The sequence below is a fragment of the Chinchilla lanigera genome, unplaced genomic scaffold (assembly GCF_000276665.1).
Source record: "Chinchilla lanigera isolate Chin_1 unplaced genomic scaffold, ChiLan1.0 scaffold00006, whole genome shotgun sequence".
Taxonomy (NCBI): Eukaryota; Metazoa; Chordata; class Mammalia; order Rodentia; family Chinchillidae; genus Chinchilla; species Chinchilla lanigera.
Window position 1 is genome coordinate 15,943,013 of NW_004955407.1, and position 13,787 is coordinate 15,956,799.

The 13,787-nt window shown below is 34.7% G+C and overlaps 1 long non-coding RNA gene across 2 annotated transcripts; it reads right to left on the reverse strand.

Annotated features, from left to right (window-relative positions):
• Nucleotides 1–989: 989 nt before the first annotated feature.
• Nucleotides 990–12,580, reverse strand: LOC106146530. Of its 2 annotated transcripts, XR_001231007.1 has the most exons (4): nt 12,220–12,580; nt 10,283–10,368; nt 1,479–1,592; nt 990–1,116 (listed from the first exon to the last, which is right to left on the reverse strand). It is a non-coding gene; the product is annotated as an uncharacterized LOC106146530 (long non-coding RNA). The 2 variants fall into 2 exon arrangements; XR_001231008.1 differs by lacking the exon at nt 10,283–10,368.
• Between the last annotated feature and the right edge of the window lie 1,207 nt (nt 12,581–13,787).

Here is a 13,787-nt window from a genome sequence, read left to right on the forward strand (position 1 = left end):
AAACTGCTTTGGAATATATTCCACAAGAAACTGGATATATAATTAACTTCTGATTGAGATACACCTTACATGTTAACTAAGATATATGGTAATTATTTTGTATGTAGCTTGACTCATGAAGTCAGTTGTAGGGCCAGGGATATAGCTCAGTGGCACAAGCACCTGCCTAGCAAGGGCAAGGTCCTGAGTTTGAATCCCTGTACCAAAAAAAAAAAAAAAAGAAAAATCAGTTGTATCTATAAAATGAGATAAAATATTAATGTAACAATCATATCATATGACTACCTTTCAGTACATAAACTGCATTTATTATGTAGGCTTTATTTTAAGTCCTGGGAATTAAACTCAGGCCTTCACACACAGCTATAGCCCCAGTAAATTTTTATTTATTTTTATTTTGAGACAAGGTCTCACTAAGTTGGTTTATTTCAAAATTGGGTTCTTCCTAGCTCGGCCTCCCAAAGTGATGTGATTATCGGCACTGTTAGTCATAATAAAAATACGGATCTTGTCAATGCTTAAACTGCCAATACCTTCCATTATCTCAAAGCTAATGCTCACAAATGATTTATAATGATTTTGAGAGTTAGTGATACTGATGTTCCTTCAGAGTGTATATGTTCCCAGTTCTTTTGCTCAACTTCAGTGTAAAAGGGCTTTGTTTTTACTAACAAAAACTATGAATGCTATTATTTTCAAGCTAAAACATGTGATTTTGAAACAAATAAACCAATGGATAAGAATGTTCGAAATGTAAGGTATTAAATTTTAATTGAGACTGTATTAGATATAAAATAGCTCATCATCTAGATACATACCATAATAGATGATGAAATATTCATGTATAATCCTTAGGAGAGTATTATAAATAGGTTACTAGGTTTCATGCACTCTGTGGCACACCTTGGGCTTTCCAGACCCTTGTTATTTGCTGAATAAGATTTGGATATGATTCAGTCAACAGGCAATAAATTTTTCTTAATAGCAATTTTTATAGATTTCATGTCATAAGTGATTCCATCCATAGATACATTGGCTAGTGAGGTTTCTGCAAGGCCAAACTGTGGGATGGCAAAAGTCATTTACCAGGTCATCAAGAGGCTATCCAGTATGGACCTAAGAAAATATGAACTATCATTAGATTCCCAGGTTTTGAATTTGTTCCTATTGTATGTTGAAGTATAATAATCTATTTCTCTATTTTTCCATCTGTAAAATGGGGATAATCCCAAAACCTATCTCTCTGAAACATCCTGATATGAACATTTAATGATTCAAGGATTTTAAATAGTAATCAATAACTAAGGTACTTAGTATTAAATGATAAATTTAGAAAGGCAGTACCTAATTTATGCTGTAAGAAAAAAACTTTTCAGGTGAAATATGATCACATTTTGAACAGATATCAAATACAGGTTAGTGATTTTTGACTCTTATCAATGATCCACACTAAATTAATCATTTCAATGGATAAATACCACTCCTGTCTCTGAGTCAAATTTTAAAATGCATTCTTCTACCCATCCATCTCTTCCCTCAGCTCTTCTTCCCACATATGTAGTGTGTCTTCATTCTATGCCATCTGTCTTCACCTTGAAAAAGTGAGATTTTGTGCTTCAGTGTACCATCTGATTATCATTTTTACATAAAACTTAAATTACACTTTAAGGTGATCTAGTCTAACAATATTAGGTGATGTCATTTTCCATGATCTGAACTTTCACTTTTCAAGTGAGCACCTACAGCTAATTGAACGCTGAGACACTCATACCAACAACTATGCAAATATAGCTTTATAAAAAAAATTGCTTTGCATTGAGAACCACCACAAGACCAAAAATGCCTGCCCCTTCTGCTTCCTGCCAAAGTGCAACTTCTTAGCACTGGGCAGCAAAATGTCAAAGCACAAAGAATTTCAATCTGCTTCTCAACATTTTCAATGTATCAACCTTTCTAAGATGAGGAAAGTAAAATTTACACGGGCTCTTGAGTTAATCTAAATTCTTTTACATGTCTAAATATATAGTTATCAAATGCCTTATGTTTATTACACTTAGGTAATTGTTAAGCAAATCTATTATGTGCCAATTAAAACTAAAATTTAAAAAATTAAAATAAAAAGCTAAATTAATGTACATATTATCACATAATTTTTTAAGAAAAATGTAACATAAATCATATTTTACTCAAACTAATTTGACAATGTTTGAGTTGGTAGCAAACATATATCTACATGTGGTTAAAATATTAAAGGTGAAGCATAATTAACTTTTTGAACTTTAAACTAGAATTCAATAATGTCTGTTAATATCATCGTTACTAATTATTCTTGTAATTATATAAAATTCAAACTAGCACTTTAATTCCATAATAATGTATAATATATGTGTTATATTACGTAACATTCTCTTGTAAAGAGATCATTTTCATTGAATGAGATCACTCCGATTTTGAGTTTGTTTCTATGTTTTATCAAATATAATCCAAGGAAGATCGGTGAATTACTCTAACGTTTCCTCATCTGCAAGTAATAATTGCTACTTGAAGAAACTGTGAGGCTTATAATACTTAGTTAACACATAAAACTTCAGCCCAGCTGTATTTAGCAGAAACTCAATAGCTATTAGTAACAATCACTTGTGTCCCTTTGAATTAAAAAATATTTGTCATACATTATATTATAAAATTATATTTCTATAAAAACTTATAGTATATTGGCTTGCAAATTTGCTGTATTTCTCGAAAAAGGAAAGGTACTTTTTTAGGAGCTATGTGAACATAACGGGCAGTTTTCCTAGGTGAATATTGAGGAGAGTGATTACAGAAGTCATACATTAAAAATGAATAACTTTAAATAGAACAATAATTTGCTTTTCAATGTTCAAGTAATTTCTCTCACATATGTACAGTGATTTGTTTTCTCATGACAGAATTTTATAATGAAATGTGTTATTTCTTGAGATGTTAATGGCCTTTCAGCCTTAGAACTGTAGACATTGATGAATAATGGCAAATACATTGGATAAACATAATAATGCAAGAAGGATTAGATTCTATTTCGTCTCATAGCAATCAGGGAGATTCTCCTTCTCAAATGTTATGAATGATATCAGGGAAATGATATCAAATTTTATGAATGATATCAAGGAAAAATTAACTAATGAAAAATATAGAAAACCTCCAAGAACACCAATGTAACCTTCTTACTGCTTCAGGAGGCACCCTAACACAGATTAAAATATGAGGACTCCCGAATATGTATGGAGTCACATGATGGAGTGAGGAATCATTTTTATATAAAATATAATAATTCTGTATTCAGATAACTATGTTGCATAAGTGTATGAATTCCATATGTTTGCTATTGGCTATTCTGGACAGTTAGATACATTTTGCCAAAAGTTTCCCCAAAATAAGCACTTCCACTACCAGCAGATATCATCAGGTTTTTCCCCCCTAGGGTATTTGTCATAGATTTTCTTGCATTACTACTTGATTATGTTATTTTCTTTCCAAGAATCAAACACCAGTGAAGAGAGAGACAGTGTATATCATGCCTGCTGCTCACTAATTTACTTCCAGCTTGTACAACAGGATTAAAACAGAATTCAGCAAATAAGAGCCCAGTACATAAATGAAGAGTCAAGTGTAAGTCTTACATGGAGACAGCAGTCCATGGAGGCTGTAGATAAATTGTAACCATCTGAATGGTGCAGTTTGGACCAAAACACTGAGTAGAAATCAATATATTGTAGAACTAAAATAAGCTGCAGTCAAGCTTATGTCAAAGATGGAAATGGAGAGAAAGAAGCATATAGGTAGATAGATAGATAGATAGATAGATAGATAGAGGGACAGATAGATAGATAGTAACTCAGGAAAAAGGAAATGACAAAGGTATTGAAGGAAAGACGAAAGATCAAAATTGAGTCAGAAGATAGATTCAAGTTGCATTAAGAAAACAATTAGTCTTACATTCTTGCATCTGATAATCTGAGCAACTTTGTTGAAGATAATAATATGTAATATAACAGGGGCTGGGGATTTAGCTCAGCGGCAAAAAAAGCGCCTGGATGGCAAGCGCAACGTCGTGAGTTCGATTCCCGGTACCGGAGAAAAACCAAAAAAAAAAAAAAAAAAAAAAAAAATATGTAATATAACAAGCACTGTTAATTCCTATCATCGTGTTTTGAAATCCTATATAATTTGTATTGTTTTTGTATTATTTTGGTTTGCCTTGTTGTTATTCTTTTATTGTTTTTTTCTCCTTAAAATTGAAAAATAAAAAAAAATAATAATTCTGACATCTTGGCAGTGATTACACTATTTTGCCAAAGCGAGAACCCTGGCCAATCATATGAAAGTAGATACGCAATGACCTGCCCAAGGAGAGAAGGTTGTAGTTTTAAAGCATGGCTTTTCCCTCAGTTATTATACCGTAAGCTACCAATAAAACTGAGTTTGGGGAACTTAAAGCTGAATTTTCATTAATTTCTTCTTGTTCATTTGTCCTTTCTCCCTATGTGATGGTTATATTTCCGTATACACTTCCTTGTTTTGTAAGATTTTAATTTCATCCATAGCATTTGACTATTTCACCTTGATAATAGATTCAACTTCGCTGGTTTTCATTTTCTGTGGTTTCCAGAAATGGTGGTTGACATTCACCTAGAAATTTCTATTAATTTTATTATCTACACAGGGCATCAACCCATCCTGTCTGACTTCAGGGCTAGACTTCAATCTATAATGTCTAACTTACAGCCTCTATTCCCTAGAAAATTGGATTTTTTTTTAGCTTTCCTTGATGAAAAATCAGACAGAATGGGTCAAAGTCAAGGTAAGTTTTGTATATTTCTGATTAAAATGACAGCTTTATGATTTTAAGTTAATGGATCCAGATAACACCCTCCCTGGGTATCAATTACATGCCAGGTTATTGGACCACTGCTTTTACATATATTATTCTGCATCTTGCTTTTTTCCCATTACCTTTTATTTTAAGGAAAGAATTTTATGATATTTTCTGATTTTCTTTAGATACAATCCCTAAGACCTCTTCCATTCTGTGTGCATTTCGATATTATCGGTCACCAAGACATGACATTAATTCAATAATCCCCAGAGACCTACAAGCTGTCAACTATAAAAAGATTTCTTTTTGTAATGCAGTGTTTCAGTTTATTGCACACAACATCAAAACCTTAAGATCAGAGAGAATGCAAAACATATTTCAACTTGATATTGAAGAAGAAAAAGTATATTCTACTCCTTAAGGAACCAGAGAATACAAAGACTTATGCAAAATATGTTCTATAATCATTTCTGATTATTGAATTCCTCTGGTTAACTAAAATTGTGGCCCAGCAGTTATATTTTACTCTTGAGAGAACATTTTTGTCACTATTATTGTGAAATAAATGTTTAAAAATATATAAAAACAACATTTTACTATGGCAAAAGAAGAACTGTCAGTGGGAGCCCTAGAGACTACCTGGACAAATTCATAAGCACTACACATATTTGCACACATTTGACTGTCTAGTGAAGCAGTGCAATTATAGAGTTCCCCAAAGGAAACTCACAGATAGAATATTACTTCAAATATCTTTTTAGTTTATTTGGTTGATTATATATGACCCAGTGATAGCAGTTTTAATCTTAGTGTAAATTGAAAAGGAAAAGAAAAATCAAGTACACAGAACACCTGATATGCAATTATTGGTTCCATCTTAGCAAAAATTAATTTTTGAGAAATTACAAAATACAATTCTTGTATTCCCAGTAGTTGATTTTAATCTTACAATTTTTTTGGGGGGGCGGGTTCTGGTACCGGGAACCAAACTCACGACCTTGCGCTTGCCAGGCAGGCGATGTGCCACTGAGCTAAATCCCCAGCCCCTAATCTTACAAATTTAAGAGATGTGCCAAATTTAGAGGAAAGTCTGAGCAAATACTTATGATCAGCTCAAAACTAAACGGAAGTTACATTCAAAGTTATTTGATTTCAAAAACAGATGTGTATACCGAAGAGTTTGTTTCTTTGATTGTTTTTAAACTATGGGTTTAGAAGAAACCTTTTTTAACTACCCAGAGGATTTTATGTCATTTCTGGCTTTCATATCTCTGTTCTCTGCTATGGAGGCAGATTTTGAGAACCAAGAGACTATCTGGGGATCACACTTGGGGATCAAAAAGAACTGTCGTGATTCTTCTCTTTACCTCAAAGCTTCAGTACTATTCCAGCCCTTCCCTGAGTCAACTTATCCTATGGTTTACATTTCTTAAGAATGTAATGAACTCATAACCATAATCATAGTAATAGTAGTAATTATTAATATGATTAAGTTGTCTTTAAATATCAAATGACTTGCATGTATGCATCCATTTCATTTTCACAACAAACATACAAGGTAAATAGTAGCATCAAGCTGGCGCACAGGAAGCTTAAATAATTTGTCTGGGCTTTAAAGAGCAGAGAAAGTTTTTGTACCTAGAAAAATTGGTTCAGAGCTCACTGTTGATGCCAATACAAAAGTGCTCTTGATAGATAGATTCCTGATAGGCAGGAATGTAGAAAGTGGCATCATTTTATTACAATAAATATAACAAAGAAAAATTTGTTAGCAGTCATTTCTAAAAGAAATGTTTTCATTGTCTGTATATTGTGGACTGCATAGGCAGAGCAGAGAGAAAAGAGCTCATACTAATGCCATCTCCCTCACTGAGGACCTGTGTCTTGGATCCCTGCTCTCTCTCTTCTGGGTGAGACGTTTCTTTCAGCATGCTCAGGGTGACCCTTTACTTTAGACTTAGTTTAGTCAGCATTTTTATCAAGGGTATAAACCAGACTGAGTATATGCTGCATTATATAATCCCAGCCTCAAAAATAATATGCATAGGCATCTAAAGGCAAATTTAGGGGCTGGGGATTTAGCTCAGCGGCACAGCACCTGCCTGGCAAGCGCAAGGTCATGAGTTCGATTCCCGGTACCGGAGGGGGGAAAAAAAAAATAAAGGCAAATTTAGTAGAACCTTATGTACAGTTTTAGTTTTAGAATTATAAAATGGATTTTTAAGATACCAGACTTGAAACATAAGTCATCATGTGTATGTTTCAGTTCATGTCTCTTGCTTTCCTTCTATATAATAGAATATTTGTGTTATAGCTTTCAAATTCTCATATATCTATCATAGTTCTCATTACTGAGAATTTAATTAGTAATAAATGATAGATTAATTCATCAATAACAAATGAATATGGATGGAAAACTTTAAAATATTTTATTTTTAAAAGAATAAGTTAATTATAAGCTAAATTTTTGCTATTAATACACAAGTACCATAAAACTTTAAAACTGATTAAAATACATCATCATAAGAGTGATTTAAACTGGGAACATGGCATGTGCCTGTAATCCCAGGCTTCAGGAGGCTAATGCAGGAGTATTGCTGGGAGTTCCAGGGCAGTCTGGACTACACAGTAAGTTTCAGTTCAGCCTGAATTATATCACAAAACTCTGTCTCAAAAAAGAGAAAGCAGAGTGATTTAAAACATCACTTTATTGCAGGACAAGTGGAACATTGTGACTGTTTTCATGCATTTCACTTCCCGTAAGAGGGTGACATAACTCAAAGGTTTAACAAAACACGTTGAAATATGATGAGAGCTTTGAAATTCATGAAAAGTATGGGAATATTTAAGATATTCCATGTTCAATTCAAATATAACACTAAGAAATTGATTTTTCTATATTTTAAGGTGGCACAGAGAGATTAACTTTTGTGGTCTTACAATGAAAAATATATTTTAGAAAAGTCCATTTCCATTTTGAAAGTTATTTTATAAAAATATTAGTTATGTTTGCTACACCACTAAGTTGTGTCCTATCTAGAAGACAGCATGTCCCTGTTTGTACTGAATGACCCCCAGAGACTCCCAATTCCATATTCAAAAGGTTGTATAATTTTATGCCTGAATAATTATTTAAATCCTAATGAATTCATTCTATAGGCCCTGGCCAACTTCAGTATTTAAATGCCATGAGATGAAGACAGTGTGCAGCTGGACAAGAAAATGCAGTTAAAGATAAGAATAAAAGGAGGAAATATTGTTCACAAGATCTAGAAGGGAAAAGTTCCAAGGCTACAAAGATTTTTAAAATGTTAATGAGAGAGAAATGCCAATTACTTTGATTTGATTTGTGAATGCTGGTTGCATGTCACAAAATATAGAACTGTTTATCACTAATATATAAAATTAATATATTTTGAAATTTTTAACATGGAACTATTTTAAGTAAAAATGGGTATAAATGGTGTCACAGACAACCACATAATGATGTGATATTAAAGAGACAAGTCCTAGATATTGGACAAAAATCCCTTCTTAGATCAAAGGATGTAAAATTTTGTTAGATTAAAAGTTCAAGAACTCTATTGTAAAACATGCACTATATATGCATATTGCTAAAAGAGTCTGTTTTAAGTGTTCTTACCATGAATATAGGAGGTAATACATATGGTAATTAATTCAATTTAGTCACTTCACAATGTACAGATATTGCAGAACTACAACTCACAGACCATAAATACATACAATTTTTATTTAGAAATTAAACAATATTTTAAAGACTTTTCAGATTTCCCTTAACTAGAGACTGTTTGAGGGAAACATATAGAAGGTTTTCTAATTAGAGATGGTATTTTAAAAAGTGACAATATTCTTTAGTTTACTGGAGAATGTCATGTTTTTTCATGATAAAATGATTATATCAATTGTGGATGAGCAGAACTAACTTAAAGGAAAATTCAAAGCAGGAAATGAAGCAATAGTTACCATTGCTTTTTTGAATGTTATGCTGGGATGTCTTTGAAGAAAGAAACAGAATATATGAGGGTAAGAAGCATACAAATTAATTGAAATATGAGATTATAAAAAATATGACTTGAAATATTGGGTCTGATTTTAAAGAACTTAAATTTACTGTAGACAGATTTTAGTCAGATTATTCTACAGCGTAAATAAGGTCTTGACAAAGCACAGCAAGGATGATCAGGAAAGTTTTAAGCATTTTAATTTTGAAATTGCACGTGAAATATTTAGGATAAACATTGGCGCTTGTGTCACACTCACATTGCTGTAATAGTAAGGAAAGAATGCACTCAAGCCTTAAATATGAATAAGGAGAACAGAAAAGAAGTTTTAAAAAGACACCATTTCTCAAGAAACATGCAAAAATTGAGTGAAATTTGAAGTTTAAAGGAAAAATATGCAAAACAAGCACACAAAATGTAAGTAACCAAACAGAAGAATCAAAGTAAGGATGCTGCTGCAAATACTTGGTGAAACAAATGCACCTTTCTTGCTCTGTGTCCACAATGTTAGGATTCCTGCATTCCAGGGCACTAGGGTGAATGTGCAGAGCTTGTGAAAATGGCCAGAGGGGCATTCTAACAACGGAGGTGAAAAAGTCAGTTATTCATTATATACTATTGAAAGGGAGCAAGAGTATGCATCATTGAATTTATTCAGAAGTTGAGAATAGAATTCTGTGAATGATGATAGTAAATATAAGCTTATAGTGTCCTCAGACAAACAACCAATAGACTTCAGTTGGAAAAATAAAAACACAAGACCAGGTAGGAGCAAGCAAAATGCAATAGCGAAGGAGTAGAGGTTAGGGATTTCTGTAAGGAGAGCATGGTCGGGCATACCAAACACACAACATAAATCATTATATTTCTGCCGCCTAACTTTTTATTCTGCTGAAGCAAAGTTGTCACTTTCTCAAGGACATGTTGTAAAGCTAAAGGCATTCAAATCCTTGTGAAATGTAATTAAATACATTTAGGTAGACTATGAGGAAAACACAGAATATTTTCAAATACAAAGGGGCTGAAAATGAAAACAGTGTCACTGAGACCTGGTGAAAGTTAAGGGCTCCCTCTGGGAGCTGTAGCTATGAAAAAATCAGAGCTGTGCTCTGATTCATTAGAAAGGAAGAAAAGTAGCATATGTACTCCAAGTTCCTTTTGATCCAGACCTCAAATATTCCCTGGTCTCTTTGCTCAAATCAAAGCCACAGAGCAAAGGTGCACAGGTGATTAGATCATAAAATGCAGACACAAGGTAGACCAGGGAAAAAAGAGAAAAAATACAGACAGGCCAGTGGAGCATGATATACAAGATATTTATGAAGAATATTCAGAGACTGGTGTGGCCACACAGACCAGTGATAAAGGAGAAAAATCTAGTTAAGTGGACAGAGTGAAGTCTTACCATCTTGACGGGAAAGCTTCAGAATATTTCATTTCAAAAGATCCTTTTGACAAGTGTGAAGAAAGCAGTGTGGAGAGACAAAAAACCTAAAAAAAGGATAGACCAATTAATAGTCTATGATAGCCTCTGGGGAATCAGTTGTTAAGAAGTGGGCAGGAGTTTTGAATTATTTTGATGTGATCAAAATTTAATGCCAGATAGAGAACCCTACCCCATATAACAATATTTTAAAGTTGAATTTAAGTTTTTCTAATGAGCACGTTTTCTGACCCAGGCAACAAGATAAAGAATTCAGAGGAAAATAATGCTTCTTCCCTTCTTTGTTTTGTTTTTTTGTTTTTGGTTTTTCTCCGGTACCAGGAACCGAACTCACTACCTTGCACCTGCCAGGCAGGCGCTTTTGCCGCTGAGCTAAATCCCCAGCCCCGCTTCTTCCCTTCTTAAAGTAGGTCACAACCTAGTAGAGGAGATAGAACAAATATAGCAATAATTACAGCAAAGTGTGCATCCCTCAAATTGGAAAGGACAAAAATGTGAAACCACTCTCTAATTTCCTTTGAAGATATGTGGATGCCATCGATTTTCCAGCTACTTTGGATAGAGTTGAACCAGGTTTATAGGGAAGAGGGGCTATGAGTGGAAAGGATCATTGAAAATAAAATGTGTATTGGCTTAAATTCAAGTGTGTGATGTCAGAAGGGCCTGTACCCCCTTGGAGTACATAGATCGTAAGTGACTCAGTAAACTAAAAGAAACTTTGTCACCTGTTCTGAGGAGAGGAAATAAGAAAGGAAGAAAGGGTTGAAAACAAAATACATTTAACATCCTTGCTGTTTTAGAAATTTTTCCATTAAGTGAATTAATTACTCATTAAATTTTAAAACCAATTAAATCAGTATTTCAGATACAATGGCCTAAGATCTATGTTCTGAAGAAAGTTTCCTAGGTGTTATGGATGTTAAAGCCTAAATTTCAAAATAAGAATTCTAGTTTATTCTAAAGAATTAAGAGACATAGAAGTGCCAAAAAGGTGAACCATAGAAAAAAGAAAAGGAGAAAATAAATACAAGTTTTAAACCTTTGGGTGATTGAGTCTAGGTCAGTTGACTGTTGAGTACAGAACTGGGGTCTTTTCACTTAAAGGAGAAGGTGGGCTGGCTGACAGGTGCCTGTTGAAAGCAGAAGGAAGCACTTTTTAGGTCCAGGCAGGTGTACCAGCAGGCTGTGTGTGGCAAAAGACAGACAGTGTCTATGGGGTGCAATCAGGGTGGCACTGGCAGCTTGGAGATCTTGAACTGGCTTTATCAGCAGGAGATTGACAGTCTATCACAATTTGACAGTCTATAGACATTTTACAGTTCTGAAGCCTTTTTGTTTCTCAGGGAAGCGACAGAGAAATAGGTCTCTTTGTTTCTTTGAGATGTAGGGTGCAATTTGGTTTCATTTTTATCTCCCTAAAACCCCTTTTTCCATATAGTCAGTGACTGTGGGTTGACTAATTAATTTTCATCTCTGACTTCCTATGTGTGTTGTGTACCCTTGAATGATGGCATAACAGACAAATGATGGGTTCCCTTCAGAGAGACCATTCAGATGCCCGCCTGGCCAGGCCCAGCATGGGGATTTAGGCACAACTTAGTTAAGGAGGGTGAGGCCTCCATTATGCCACATACTGATCACTAAGAAACCACAGGTGAGGGCCCAATCAGCCACTGTGACCAGTGCTTCCCAGTCTTGGTGCACAGATGGAGCATCCTATTGCTTACAGTCTCTGGCCCATTCATTCACACACTTATTTAACAGGCACTCAGAGCTTAAACATTCCAACCTTCTTTCCTTGAGGGTGATCCTGGCAAAAGAGAGTTGATGAGACTTCCTTCTGCTGGAACTGAGCAGGGCTGAGAGATAGACTAATTGGGGTACCCCAGGGAGCTTACCAGAATCAAGCAGGCAGGCAAGCAGGCAGGCAAGCATGCAGACAGACAGACTGCATCCTCTTCCCTTTGGGATCTGATGTGAATTGCTCAAGCTGGGAGCCAGGAATCCTCCCCCGGATCTCCAAGGGCACTTGAGAAAGTTCAAGGGCATGCCTTCCCATCAAGGCCTTGCTCTGTCCACAAGGACCATGACTGATGACCAAAGAGGGCAGCGTGGTCAGTCTTCCTTGCTGGCATACCAGCATACCACATCTAAGACTTGAAAGCAGATATATTTACATTAATGGCAACTAATTGGGATCATTCCCAAAATATCAGGCCCTGATGGCTGGTGGTCTAGGGCTTATATGGGACAAGCAAGTAGGAAGTACAGAGGCAGAATGACTTGTCAGCTGGGGATTGGTTTATACAATGTGCATCATAGTGACAAGCTATGCATCATAGTGCCCAGCTGTTTCTAAGTAACAAAAGGAACAGACACTGTAACTGGAACTATTATATGGGCAACTAAAAAACTGAATTATACTGGCTGGGGAGGCATCTTCTTCTACAATATCACATAGTATATGTGAAAGGAGTTCACCACTGTATTAATACCAGGGAATCTGATGATAGACAGAGGAGAAAAATATCAAAAGTAAAGTCCAGAAGCTTTTTTTAGTCATCAGATGCAGATATAGAAAAGGATGAAGTGAATGGACAGGAAGTGGAGGGGAAGGGACATAAGTTTGGGGAGACAGTACGAGAGAGGTGACTATAAGTAGTTCTACGATAAGCAGGTTGAGTTTGGGAGTGTTATAGTACTTCCTCTTGGGGGTTACCCAGAATAGAGTCATGCATAAATCTCTAGCTGAAAGAAAAGACATTGAAAGTATAGGTACAGATCAAAGAATCATAAAATTACAAGTATACCTGAATACTTAAATGTAGATAAAATCACCTGAAAAGAACAAGGGATAGAGGCAACACTTAGAGGCACAGACTTTAAGAAGAGAGATGCTTAGAAGGATAAATAATGTGTGGCTTTAGAAATCAGGCAAGTTTGATTTCACAGAAATTAAAGACAGGAGAGCATTTAAGTAATGGGTGGTGAAGTTAACATATTTACTTTAAAAACAAAACACAAATTTGAGTTGTAACTGAATAGGAAAGATAAAAAAAATGAGGCAAACCTTCCAAGGTTGGCACCATTGATATCTTGGGAGGACCTTGTTTATACCAGATAGAGTCATCTCCTGAATCATTTAAAATTTAGATGTAGACCCCCATAAGATCAATTTTAAGTAAGCTGAGGACAAAAAGGTGGATAATTCATTTTGATGACAACATCCACAATTGCACCATTTTAATGTGGTTAATATACCTATCTCCATGCCTTTCATTATTTAGTGGAAGAATAAAAAGAATAGATCCAAAATGCTAGGGTAATGGGAAGTTAATGTTATTCTTTTGAGACATATAGCATAATGTTTTCATATATGTTGTTGTAGCTTGGGGTTTTGAAAGGGGAACAGTATAATATAGAACACTTAATTTTATGATTATTTTATAATAATCACCCAAAGAGT